Raw genomic sequence first — 13444 nt, forward strand, 5'->3', positions numbered from 1 at the left:
CCACCCAAAGAAATGAATTTAACTAGGAAGGATTTCTCAAGTCTGCTCATTGTCTAGTGGTACATAACAGCTGATAAAGGAGACACAAAAGGAGAGCTGGAGAAAATGCTGGAAGGAATATCCAGGCCAGTGTAATCAGATCAAAGAATATCTGTTGGGGAGTAAAGTGTAAGAAGACTGAGGAGGTAGGAAAGGGCTAGGTTATAAAGAGCTTTGGATGCCAAATAGAGAATTTTATATTTGATCCTGAAGATAACAGGGAACCATTAGGGTTTATGGTGGGGGTGAGGGGGAAGAGCCTTGGTTGGACCTGTGATTTTGGAAAATCACTTTAGTGGCTGAATAGAAGATGAATTAAAATAGGAAGTGACTTGAGTCGGGCAGACTCAGAATCAGAAGGAGCATCTAGGCCTCTGATTCCCAGACTCTTTCCATAGAATAATGAAGATCATTCCACGGGGTTCCTGACTACCTTTGCCGGCAGTCCAGGAGCCTTAAGGTCCTGCTCTACTGGTCATTAGACTCACAGGCTCACCTCACAGCTGTTTTACAGCTGAGCTGGATGAAGACTAAAGACCAGGAAGATCTCCCTCCCCTCACTGCTCACCGAAAATACAAATGCCCACAGGCTACGAACTTCTCTCTTTCTCTGAAATGGAAAAATAGAAAATGAAATGACTGAGGTGACCCCTATGGATTTACACCTGCTCAGACTTCAACCTGCTGGCAACATGGTTGTCCCACCAAGAATGACATTCCGTAAGCAAGTTTGCTTCCTCTGAGGGCAGAGCCCTGCCTAAACTGAGGTGTGGAGCCTAACTGGGGGCATGTATTCTTGCTGATAAAGAACTGCACAGTAATAAAAAGGGAGCTAAGATCAGCAAAATGGTTTTCACCTTGGTGATATTTGGACCCACATTTCTTGATTTTCCATCTGACCAGTTCTCAGATTTGTTTAACCCTGGGAACCTGAATCCAGCATCAGCAAACTAAGTAGTCACTAGGTAGTAATATCACAGGACATGGGGAAGGAGCCCCAAAATACTCTCACCCTACCCCCCAAGTCTGACATTCTACCATTAGTCATTTATTCTTTTGTGTTCCCTTCTCTCCAATCACTTGACCTTCATCATACTTCAGGCTCTTATCACCTTGCAGCTGAGCTATTTTAATAACCTCATAATTGGTCTGCCAAAATCCAGTGTCTCTCCTCTCCGATCTATCTTTCCCATTTCTGGCAAAATAACCTTCATAAGGCATAGATCTGACTATGTTATTCCCCTGTTCAAAAACCTTCAATAGCTCCCTTTTGTCTCAAAGACAACTCCTTATGCTAGATATTTAAAGCCTTCCACAACATGACTCCAACCTATAATTTCTAGCCTTTATTCACATGACAACCCTTCATACTTTCTGTTTTCCCCAAACTGGACTATTAGCTGTTCCTTGAACTTAATGTGACATCTCCCAACTTCATCCAGCAGGATAGGTTGTGTCTTATGCCTGCAAAGTACTCCCTTATCCCTTTTGTCTCTCAGAATCCTGATCTTCCCTCAACTCCTTCCCTGATCACCCCCACCCACCCACGTTGTTAGTGCTGTCCTCTCTCTATATATAAATCCTACAGGTTTTTTTATTCTCAGGGATCCTTTACACCCTTAAAAAGTGCCACACTCCCAAAGCTTTTGTTTGTATGGGTTATGTTTATCAATATTCAGCATGTTAGAAATTAAAATGACTTAATATTATTATATTAATAGTTTTGACCTCACAGACCCCCGATAGGGTGAGTCTTCAGACCATGCTTTTAGAACTGAAGAAGGGAAATAGTTTGAGAACAACTAACAACTAACAATGAGTTTAAGTCCCTAAGCCCAAATGAACTATATCCCAGGGTCCTGAAAAAATGGTGGTTGTTATTGCTTAGGCTTACTGTCAGTGGTCCTTGAAAATTCATTATAAATGAATTTTCTACCAGAGTAGAAAAGGGTAAATGATGCCCTCATTTAAAAAAAAAAGTTTAATAGAGTCTGTAAACTGCAGGCCAATGTGCTTGACGTCAACCCCTGGCAAAATTCTAGAATGTAAAAGAATTGTTATTGGATGTTCAGAAAAGGAAAGGGTGATCACAAAGAACCAGCATGGCTTCATCAACAATAGGTCACTGCCAATTCAATGTCCAATCCTTGACAGGGTAAGGGCCAGGCAAATGCTCGCTTAAAAGACTTACTGAATGGGGAATATGATGGATATCTTCAAGTGTCTGAAGGGCTCAGCTGGGGAAAATGGATTAGTCTTGTTCTGCATGGCTCCAAAGGACAGCCCAAGAAGCAATAGGTAAAGGCACACAGGGAAATTTTAGCTTGATGCTGAGTTATCCTAAGATGGAATGTTCAGACTCAGGAGAAAATGAATTCCCTCTCTCTGGAGGTCTTCAAGTAAAAGCTGAATGACTAGTTGTCAGGTACATTTGGTTTTCATTGGGTAATGGGACCTCTGAGATTGTATCTCAGTGTCTGTGATTCTGAGGTAGCATCAACAACTTGGCAACTGGCTGAATAAATGATGGAGCTAAGGATAGGTGTGAGTGAAGGTAAGAAAGGAGTCAAAGATGACAATGAGGTTAAGAAACAATGTCAGGGGGCAGCTAGGTGGTGCAGTGGATAAAGCACTGGCCCTGGATTCAGGAGGACCTGAGTTCAAATCCAGCCTCAGACACTTAACACTTAGTAGCTGTGTGACCCTGGGCAAGTCACTTAACCCTCATTGCCCTACCAAAAATAAAAAATAAAAATAAGTTAATTAGAAACAATGTCAGGGAAGGTGGTGTTGTATTCAACAGAATTAAGGAAGAATGGAAGGGGAGGGCAACTAGTTGGCACAGTGGATAAATCGTTGGGCCTGGAATCAAGAAGACCTGAGTTCAAATCTTGCCTCAGACACTTATTAGTTGTGTGAGGAATATGTTCAGGTTATTGGAAATTTTGAGATTGTGGTGTCAGTGGGACATTCAAGCGATATCCAGGTATAGAACTGACAAAGGGAGGTTTTGCCCTTATGAGAACTAAAGAATCACAGACTATGAAAAATAAAAGAGACCTTAGAAAACAACTCGTCCATTCCCCTCATTTTACAGATAATAAAACTGAGGCACAGAAAGCTTAAGCAACTTGTCCAAGGGCTGCCCATAGCTATAATCCTTATACTGTATCAAATTCACCATCCTTGCTTAGGACACCATACTATCACTTACATCCCTAAAATGTCAGTGGTAATAAGTACTCATTGGACTGGACCCAGGGAGAAAACAGAAGTCCCCACAATGGAGTGCCTTCCCTCTGAGATTACCTCCTATTTGCCATAAAGATAGATAGATAGAGATGATATAGATATGAGCACAGAGAGATAGATTTTTTCTTATTTTATCATTTTCAGTCATGTCCAAATCATGACCCCATTTGGGGTTTTCTCATCAAAGATACTGGAATGTTTTGCCATTTCCTTCTCCATCTCAATTGACAAATGAGGAAACTGATACAAACAGGATTAAGTGACTTGCCCAGGGTCACATGGCTAGTAAGGGTCTGAGGCCAGATTTGAGGCCAGAATTAACAAAATTGAGTCTTCCTGACTCCAGTGCGGCATTCTATCCACTCTGCCACCTAGATACCCCAAAATAACTATAGATACATCTTATATGTACATAGCTGTTTGCACATCATCTCTTCCAATAGAATGTGAACTCCTCAAGAGCAAGGACTATTTTTTTGCCTTTGTACCCCCAGCACTTAGTATATATAGTGCCTGGAATATGCTAAGTGATTAATAAATGCTTATTGGTGGTGGTGGTGATGATGATGAAGAAAAAGGAAAGAGGAGGTGGAGGAGGAGGAGGAGGAGAAGAAGAAGAAGAAGAAGAAGAAGAAGAGGAGGAGGAGGAGGAGGAGGAGGAGGAGGAGGAGGAGGAGGAGGAGGAAGAAGAAGAAGAAGAAGAAGAAGAAGAAGAAGAAGAAGAAGAAGAAGAAGAAATTACAGATAACTTAGAATTTGGGGGACAGCCTATTCCAGCTCTCTCCACCAGTCTCATGAATCTGAATATAATGGGAGCCTTTTCCACCACAGTGTGCTGCTTCTAATGTATGAGAGAAAAATCTGAATCATCATTGAGCAGAATTATTTCACATTTAAAAATCATAATATTGTTGCTTGAAAAGCTAATCTCAAGTGGTCTGAAATCCTGGATACCAGCATCGCAGAGAGCCCGTTCAGGTGCCTGTGGCTTTGCAGAGCCTAGACATATGCTTTAAAAACAGCAGAAATAATGCTAAACCAGACCATTGCAATACAGGTTTTTAGTTTTTACATATCTTGCCCCAGGGGTCTAACAACGGCTAGGTGTTGTTTTCCCTTTCTGTCTCCAACTTTTCCCATTGGGGAAATAAGAGTAAATCCCCGGTAATCTGCCTCCCTTGTGAACAGCCTTGAAATTAAATATCACGAATCTTCTGCCAGTCCTCCTTGATGATTGTAAGCAACACAGAAGAGGATTAACCTGCTAGGCCTCAAAGGGTAAAACTAAGACCAATGACTGGAAATTTCAGGGAGAAAGATTTCAACTCATCATAAGGAAAAACTTCCTAACAATTAGAGCTGTCAGGAGAAAGGAAAAAAATGGGATGGGCGGCCTTGAGGGGAGAGAGTTCCCCAATGCTAGCGGTCATCACACAAAGGTTGGGAGGGCATCTGTCAGGTATAGTGTAGAGGGGTCTCCTGCCTTGGTTGGAGATTAGATCTCAAGGCCTCTGAAGTTTCATCCAGTTGTCAAATTTTAGAATTCTATGATTCACAATCGAATGAATAAAATTCAGAATGATTTCTTTTTACCCCAGCCTCAACTATCACCTTGCCTGAGCAAGGAAGCAAATGGCTATTTACAAAACTGCTCAAAAGTGTTTGCAAACTTGGGATGGGTGGGGAGGTGGTAGTAGGTTTAAACTCAGGCAGAGATACTGTATGCCCACCACTGGAAAGGGAAAACTGGACACAAGTGTCCCTGAAAAACCAGGCATCCCTCCCACATCATCACCTTGGAGGTATAAGCCCCTTTAATCATTGCCATAGGAAAACATTTTGACATGAACTTTCATACAGTAGACAAAGGTTAGTTACCAAAATGCACACATTTGCCTTAGCCAGTTTCATTTACTACCCTTTAAATTATTTCACAGTCTTGCAAATCTTGCTATGACAGACAGTGAAGGGAAAAAAAAAACACTAAGTGTTCATTTTTCATATAATATATTCCAATCCTGTTAGGTCGAGCTGCTGAAGGTAATATTTCTGGCATTCATTTAATGAAATTGACATTGATGAATGGTTAATTATACAAATTACATTCTTATTAAATCCCCTAGAATCAGTGCCTTAAAATTTCCTAGCTATGGGCTGCTTCTGGTAGATACTTTTTTTTCCCCTGAATATCTTTTCTGCTAGCTGCTCCAAGACTCACTCTGCATTTTTTTTTCCTCCTCTAAGAAACCTTGAAAAGCATTAAAAATCCTCTAGTTAAGTCAATTACTGCAGATAAGTTAATCTTCATGGGATGTTTAAACCCCAGTTCTTGCATATGTTTACTCAATTTTTTTTTCTCTCCAGACAATTTCTACCCTAGAGGGGGAAAGAAAGGAGGAGTAGGTTCCCCTTCCTCCTGCTGAATAATAGGAGGATGGGATGGGGGAGACAAGAGAGCCTAGCGTAGGTGGCCAAGTTTCTTCATTGGCTTCTGGCTGCGCACTTCCAATGCAGAACTGATGAGCCTGGGACTAATGGGGACTAGATCAATAAGTGGTCCCACTCAGGCTAAATAGCTTCATCACCTGGCATGCTATCCAGAGAGCTGCCTATTTCTTTTGCTTTCTCATCAGGGAAGGGAAGAATGAATCATACTTCATTATGAGAACATTTTTTCTCCATTACTCTAGCGAGTCACTCCATCAACAGGTATTTATTGAGTGTCTGCAACAGGTCCAGTGCAGTGCCAAGTGCTGGGGAAGAGACAGGAATATGCAGAACAAATGGTCCCTGCCTTCAAGGAGTTTACCTTCTTCTTGGCTTACACACACACACACACACACACACACACACACACACACACACACACACACACACACGAATAACAAGCTATCCAGTGACTGTAGAACCTCTTAGTCTGGAGGGAGGCTGGTAATCTTTGGTAAGAAGCTAAACACTTTGCTGGGTGTGACTATAGTAGTTCTGCCTCTGTCCAACTTTCACCCCTGAACTTGCCCCTATTTTTCACATATTATCTTCACTTTTTTTGCAGCCTTCAGATTCAATGCAGGAAACTGTTTCTGGGTTCTGTTTAAGAGTAGGTGCCAAAGTCCCAGGAGTCTCCAGCAGAATGTCTTTTGACACTTGCGAAATAGCATAATGGGACTTAAGCATCACTAATATGATTCTTGTATGCACTCTCTATTCAATTTTATGCAATGCAACATGCATTCATTAAATGCCTACTATGTGCCCAGCATTCTTGTCAGCTAGACTGAGCTAAGAGTATTCATCTAGCTTCAGTCTATTCACCCTTCATCTGCATAATCACTCTGTGGCTGCAGGAAGATAGCTGGGATAGGACTATAGAGATGGGATTTGTTTGACAGACCTGTAAATTAATACATCTGGTTAAATTCACTTAAACCAAGGGCTTTTAACCTAGTATCTGTAGACTCTAAAGGGGTTAATGGAAAAATTTCAGGAAGTCTGTGAAGTTGAATGGGGAAAAAATACATCTTTATTTCAATTAACCTCTAACTGAAATTTAGCATTCCTTCGATCATGAATGTAAACTTTCTGAGAAGGGGTCTATAGGTTTCTCCAGACTGCCAAAGGAATCCATGACACCAAAAAACATTAGGAACTCCTGAACTAACCACTGTGTATGGACTTTTGCTCCATGATACTGCATTTCCATTTCGGATGAGTATTGCTCACTTGGGTCTTGCTGCATAGACCCAGCCCAGGAATCAAGGACAATGATTGGAAGTTGGCCATAGTGTCTAGATATATCCTTTCCCAGTAATCGTCACTAAAGTGAATGAAGGCTTAGGGAGGCACTTGCTGCAAAGGAAGATGAAAGAGGAATTGGGGGGGTCCATTCAAACTTTAATTAGGGACAGCTAGGTGATGCAGTGTATAGCGTACTGGCCAAGGATTTAGGAGTACCTGAGTTCAAATCCGGCCTCAGACATTTCACACTTACTAGCTGTGTGACCCTGGACAAGTCACTTAACCCCAACTGCCTCACCAAAAAAAAAACTTTAATTAGCTTGCTGAGTATAACCACAAAAGTCCACCACCCAACTTTACCACTGCTTATTATTTTTCCATTACTCATTGAATCTTCCCAACCATCTGCCTTCACTAATCACCTGTTGCATAAGGCTGGCTAAAGATATTCTATCCTAGGCCAAAAAGCTGTTTGAAAACTGAAAGTCAGCATCAGTTAGTTAAATATTTGAGAAATTAGACTGACCGTCCATATATTTCAATGATTTTTTTTTTCAATTTTCACTCAGATGTGTTCAATTGTGGACCCAGACTTGAGCTTTGAATCTTTCTTTTAGAATATCTCAGAATCTCACTGTCAGAAGGGACTTCCATTGTCTAAACTGACTGACCCATTCCTGAACAGGGAGCTCTTCTACCACAGACCTGATTAATGGTCATCTATGCCTTGGATGGAGACCCCCCAATGAGGAGAAAATTCCTACCTCCCATGATTCTACTCTTGGGTAGCTCTGTTAAGATAGCAAGACAAGTGACATATACTTATTAAATATTGACTATATGCCAGGCACTGGAGATACAAACACAAGTAAACAAGAAAGATGGTCCATACCCTCAAGGAGCTTACAATATAATAGGGGAAGTCAACATATAAAAGGGAGCTGAAAGGGAAAGTAGACGGAAAGTACCTGGGGGGAGGGGCATGGTGGTAAAGTCCCATGAGCCAGGAAGGGAATGAAACATGGCTGGCCTGAGCCCCAGGAAGAATTAATCAATGGGTAAAGGGGGCCAGAGAGGCAGACAGATGCTCTAGGACAAGAAAGCCTCGGACACTAGTGAAGTTCCAGGGTGAGAAGACAGCTGAGACTTTCTGGTAAAGTCCAGAGAATCAGAATCAGAGATGTTATGGGAAAGATGAGGTTCATCCAGGATTCAATGGAATAGGTTTTCAAAAGAAACCTGAGGGGGCAGCTAGGCGGTACAGTGGATAAAGCACCAGCCCTGAATTAAGGATGACCTGAGTTCAAATCCAGCCGCAGACACTTGACACTTACTAGCTGTGTGACCCTGGGCAAGTCACTTAACCCTCATTGCCCTGCAAAAACAAACAAACAAACAAAAGAAACCTGAATCTGGAATCAGAGAAACTGTGTTCAAATATCTGTCCTCCTACAGATATCCTGTGCTTCTACCTTTTGTGGACTTTGACAAGTCAAACAGTCACCTTGAGCCTCAGATTATTCATCTACAAAATGAAGGGGCCAGATTAGAGGATTTCATAGATTCCAACCCACCCATGATGCTTTGATCTCTAGAGACACATGAGCAAGTCTCTCAACCTTCAGTTCCCTCATTTTCAGCATAGCTTAATGGAACCTATGATTCATCAAGCAGCACCAGATAATTCTAAATCATAAACCTAGCATGTGAAGGAGAGAAAGGTCATTTAAAAGGTCTCTTTATTCCCTTTTTGATGGGAAGTGCCATTATCTTTAGGGGAAGTGGAAGGAGTATTTTTCCTTCTGGCTTTATCAAACTGGCTTTATTCTTGACCTAAAGCATTTCTGAAGCTTTGTCATTCCCCATGATGTAGCTGACCATCTTTAGGTAACCTAGTACCTTCTTGTCCAGCTAGGTGAGTAAGCACAGTGTGCCTTCTTTGTCTTTATCAATAATGAATATGGACTCTCCTCTTCTTAATTTCCCCTAATTTCTTAAGTTTCATAAAATCTCAGAACTAGAAAGGACATCAGAAATCATCTAATCTGAATCCCCTTTTTTATAGCCCAAAGAAAGACTTGCCCAAAGTCATATGGCATTAACAATGGAGTCAAGACTAGAAACAGGGAATCCTGACTCCCAGAGCAGTGCCCTTTCCACAGCATCTCAGCATCTTCATTTCTATCTTGAATGATTCAGATGTACCTAAAAGTAGGGTAATGGACAAAGCAGCCCATCAAAGGCCCTTCCAACCCCAGAATTATCTGATTCTACAAAACAGTTCCCTCCAATGTATATACTCTGATTCAAACTGCAATGAATCTAATGCCATCATCATCCAGGGGAGGAAAAAAATCTTTTTCCATTTCTTATCTCAGCCTCAAAGTTCACACTCATCTATGCCAGAGTCAACTTGTGCAATCACATATTACTAGTTTTAATTGTATAGCAAGAGAGAAGATAGAAAATATTAATCAGGTGCTGTAAGCTCAGGGAGTGAATGTAATAAATAGACTATTAAGTTAACCAAGTTTTCGGCCTCACTAGTGAAAGCTGCCATCTATCTTGTGTGGTTTTCTGCATGCTTCATTACCACATATAACCATACTGGGGGGGAAAATATGCTTTATCCTTTATAATGAAATGAGAAGTTCCCTGAGGTACACAGTCACACTGACAACTACCTGATTCCACAGGCTTCGGTGTCTCAACCCATCTATGTTCTACCATCTTCCAGAAATACTGATGACAGGCCAGGTGGTTGACTGTGTCAATATCCCTTCATCTTCTGTCCATGGCTGAACTCCTCAGAGCATACCAGGGGCATTCCCAGGATATCAGAGATTCCAGGGTTTCAGGCCACTGGTGTTCTTTCTTCCATGCTAGAAAAAAACCCAAAGAGTGAAGGTTCTCTCCCAGGACCTCAGGCAAATAGTGAATTACCATATGAGATAGCCCCCCTCTTGCTTCTGGCCTAGAAGAATTAGACATGAGGCATTCTGGGATGGTGCACATCTTCAAGACTGTCAGTGGCAGCTTGAAGATTCAAGGCAAGAATCTTTACAATCTGACTCTCCCTGCTCTTCCTTCTCTCCCATTTCCATAATATATTAATGAAGATGATGCCTTACCTTTGTATCTAGCTTTATATTATCAAAGCATTGTCTTATTTGTATTATTGGATTCTCACGACAGCCCTGTAAGGAAAGATAAATCTAATTATCTGCCCATTTTATAGATGAAGAAACCAAGTTTCAAAGAAAGTATGATCAACAAAGTTGATTAATTAGTGACAGCACTAAGACTCAAATCCTGGATTTTTTTACTGTGCTTTTTCCAACAAGAAAATAGAAATTAAATCATTTTCATGCCACATCTAGTTCATTTCCTAACTGGCTCTAACTAGCCTTATATTGGAGATACTAAAGTGATCTGTTAGATTTTACCATTTAAATCAATAGCTAATATTTATATAGTTCCAATAATGTGCCAGGCACTGTTAAGCACTTGGTAAATATTATCTCATTTTATCCTTAAATCAGCCCTGGGAGGTAGGTGCTATTTTACAGATGAGGAAACTGAGTCAAATGGAGGCCAAGTGACTTGCCTGAGCTCATACAGCTAGTATGTGTCTTAGCCTGGATTTGAACTCAGGTCTTCCTGATTCCAGACCTGCTGCTCTATACTGCACCTAACTACCTAGAGAAGCTATTCCAATGTTCTAAACACCATGCTCAGTCAGTGCTAACCAGTGAGGGCTGCTGCAGGTACTTACTGCTAGTTTCCTCAGTGGCCTGGTTGCTTTTCCTCCTGAGTTCAGGCTAGGATTTTAGGAAGAAAAGAGATCATATGAGGGTATATCAGATTATGAAGAAGTAAACATGATGTTCTACAGAGAAATGTGCAGCACAGGGTGAGGATGGCCAGAAAGGTCCAGACTTAGGACCCTGAGTAGTCAGGAGCTATTCAAATGTTCAAGTTCAAGAAAGGTGGGGAAGCAGGTAAGGTAGCATACATCCAGTCATACAGGGTCCAGAGACTAAGAGTTCATCCAGAGCTTCACTAATGAGTCAGGCATATCAGTTCATGGATTTAAACCTAGAAGGGATATCCATGGTCATCCAGACGAGTAAGCTAAAACCCAGAGGGTTTTTTGGTGGGGTTTTTTGTTTTGTTTTGCGGGGCAATGCGGGTTAAGTGACTTGCCCAGGGTCACACAGCTAGTAAGTGTCAAGTGTCTGTAGCTGGATTTCAACTCAGGTCCTCCTGAATCCAGGGCCGGTGCTCTATCCACTGTGCCACCTAGCTGCCCCCAAAACCCAGAGTTTTAAATGTCTAAAAAATAAACTTTTTTTAACGCCTTGCCAAAGGTCACACAGTAAGTAGCAGAGCAGGGATTGGAACCCAGGTTATCTAACCCCAAATTTAGAGCTCTAATTTTTGATCCTAGAACAAAGTTTGGTTGTTGTTGTTGAGTTGTTTTTTCAGTCATGTCTGAGTCTTTATGACCCTATTTGGGGGTTTCTTGGCAAAAATACTGCAGTGGTCTTCCATTTCCTTCTTCAGCTCATTTGACAGATGAGGAAACTGAGGCAAACAGGGTGAAGTGACTTGCCCAGGGTCACACAGCTAGTTAGGCCAGATTTGAACTCAGGAAGATGAGTCTTCCTGAATCCAGGTCTGGCACTCTAACCACTGAGTCACCAAGCTGCCTTAGAGTTTGTTTGGGCCTTGCTTTCTTTCGTGCAATCTATTGGGTACAGGCTGTCCTCCTGCCCCATAAGAAAGTAGGGGAGTTCTGCCTCTGAGGGAAACAGGGTTGGAGATGTTAGAATTGGAAGAATAGCAGGAAGTAGAAATGTCCCACCTGAGAGACAGCCAAGGAAAGAAAGTAGTCCAGAGGAAAGAAAAGGGGGTTAGAGATAGCAGTGCCTCACAGAAGTAGACAGAGAAGCAAAAGACAGAACACCTCTTCTTTAAGGATTCATACCCGTTACTTCTCCCATATATATATATATATATATATAATAGCACCAGGAAGGTGCTATTATTATCCCCATTTTACAGTTGAAAAAACTGAGGCAAGCAGAAGTTAAGTGACTTGCCCAGGGTCACACAGCTGGTAAATATATGAATCTACATTTGAACTCAGGTCTTTCTGACTCCAGGTCAGCAGTTCTATCCATTACACTACCTGAGCAACTTTGTCCGATGTCACTAGCCAAGGCCTGCAGATGCCAACCTCAGAACAAAGTTCTATGTGACAGCATAAAAAGGTTATTGATCAATGTTCTTTTGCTCTAGTCCCAATCCACCTTGTATTTCTTAATACAGAGCCTACCTGTAATTAAAAACAAGTCCCAGGCCTAAGCGCTGATAGCCCATTATGTCAAATATGCTGAGTGTTGTGGGAAATGAGAAGTGGACTTCTCTAAGAACAGAAAGAGCATCTAGAAATTTAAAAATCAAATGACTGGTCTCCTTGGGTGCAATTTCATTATATGGGACAATATTTCCTTATATAGCATGAGGGAAAAGCAAAGAAGGAGATAGATTATAATAGTTTGAAGACAGACCCTGAAGGGCAATATATGATAGTTAGGTTATACAGTAGAGATAGAACTGGATCTGGAGTCTGAAAGGCCTGTGTTCAAATCCGGCCTTTCTTACTAGCAGTATGACCCTGAACAAGTCACTTAACCTCTTTCTCTGTCTCAGGTTCCTTATCTATAAAATAGGAATAATAGCATCCATCTACCAGGGCTGTTGGGACAGCTGGGTGCTGCAGTGGATAGAGTGCTGAAACTGGATTCAGGAAGACTCATCTTCCTGAGTTCAAATCTGGCTTCAGATGTAACACTGGGCAAGTCATTTAACCCTGTTCACCTCAGTTTCCTCATCTGTAAAATGAAATGGAGAAGGAAATAGCAAACCACTCTAATATCTCTGCCAAGAAAACCCCAGATGGGATCACAAAGAGTTAGACATGACTAAACACCACCAGCAGCACCAGGGTTGTTATAAGGATCAAATGAGATAATATTTGTAAAGCGCTTTGCAAACTTTAAAGCACTCTATAAATGGTAGCTATTGCAGAAGTTCTCTTTGGGTCTTCTGCTTACTAAACAGAATCAGAGCCATCTTCATTCACCCAAGTAACATAACTGGGGCTGCTTCAATGGGAGGGTCCCAGTTCACCAAACTACTTAGGGAATTAAGCACTCTCACAAATGAGACAGAGAGGTCAGTGATGCTCAAAAAATGGGAGGCTTTTGCTAGAGTCACCAATACTACAGAGAGTTGCACCTTCGTGGGAACTGCTTCATTCTGTGGGACTCCAGAGACTATTGAAACTAACTCGTCCAGGAAGGAATCTGGGTTAGATAGGAGGGAGAACTCTAAAAAAGGAAGGCCTAGA

At 41.6% G+C, this 13444-nt stretch overlaps 1 protein-coding gene across 3 annotated transcripts in view; it reads left to right on the forward strand.

Moving 5' to 3' along the window:
- KIRREL3 (kirre like nephrin family adhesion molecule 3) overlaps window positions 1–13444 on the forward strand; it is a 781754-nt gene that overhangs the window by 408970 nt on the left and 359340 nt on the right. The gene's annotated exons all lie outside the window — the stretch shown is intronic.

Source organism: Dromiciops gliroides, chromosome 3 (genome assembly GCF_019393635.1).
Source record: "Dromiciops gliroides isolate mDroGli1 chromosome 3, mDroGli1.pri, whole genome shotgun sequence".
NCBI classification, from domain to species: domain Eukaryota; kingdom Metazoa; phylum Chordata; class Mammalia; order Microbiotheria; family Microbiotheriidae; genus Dromiciops; species Dromiciops gliroides.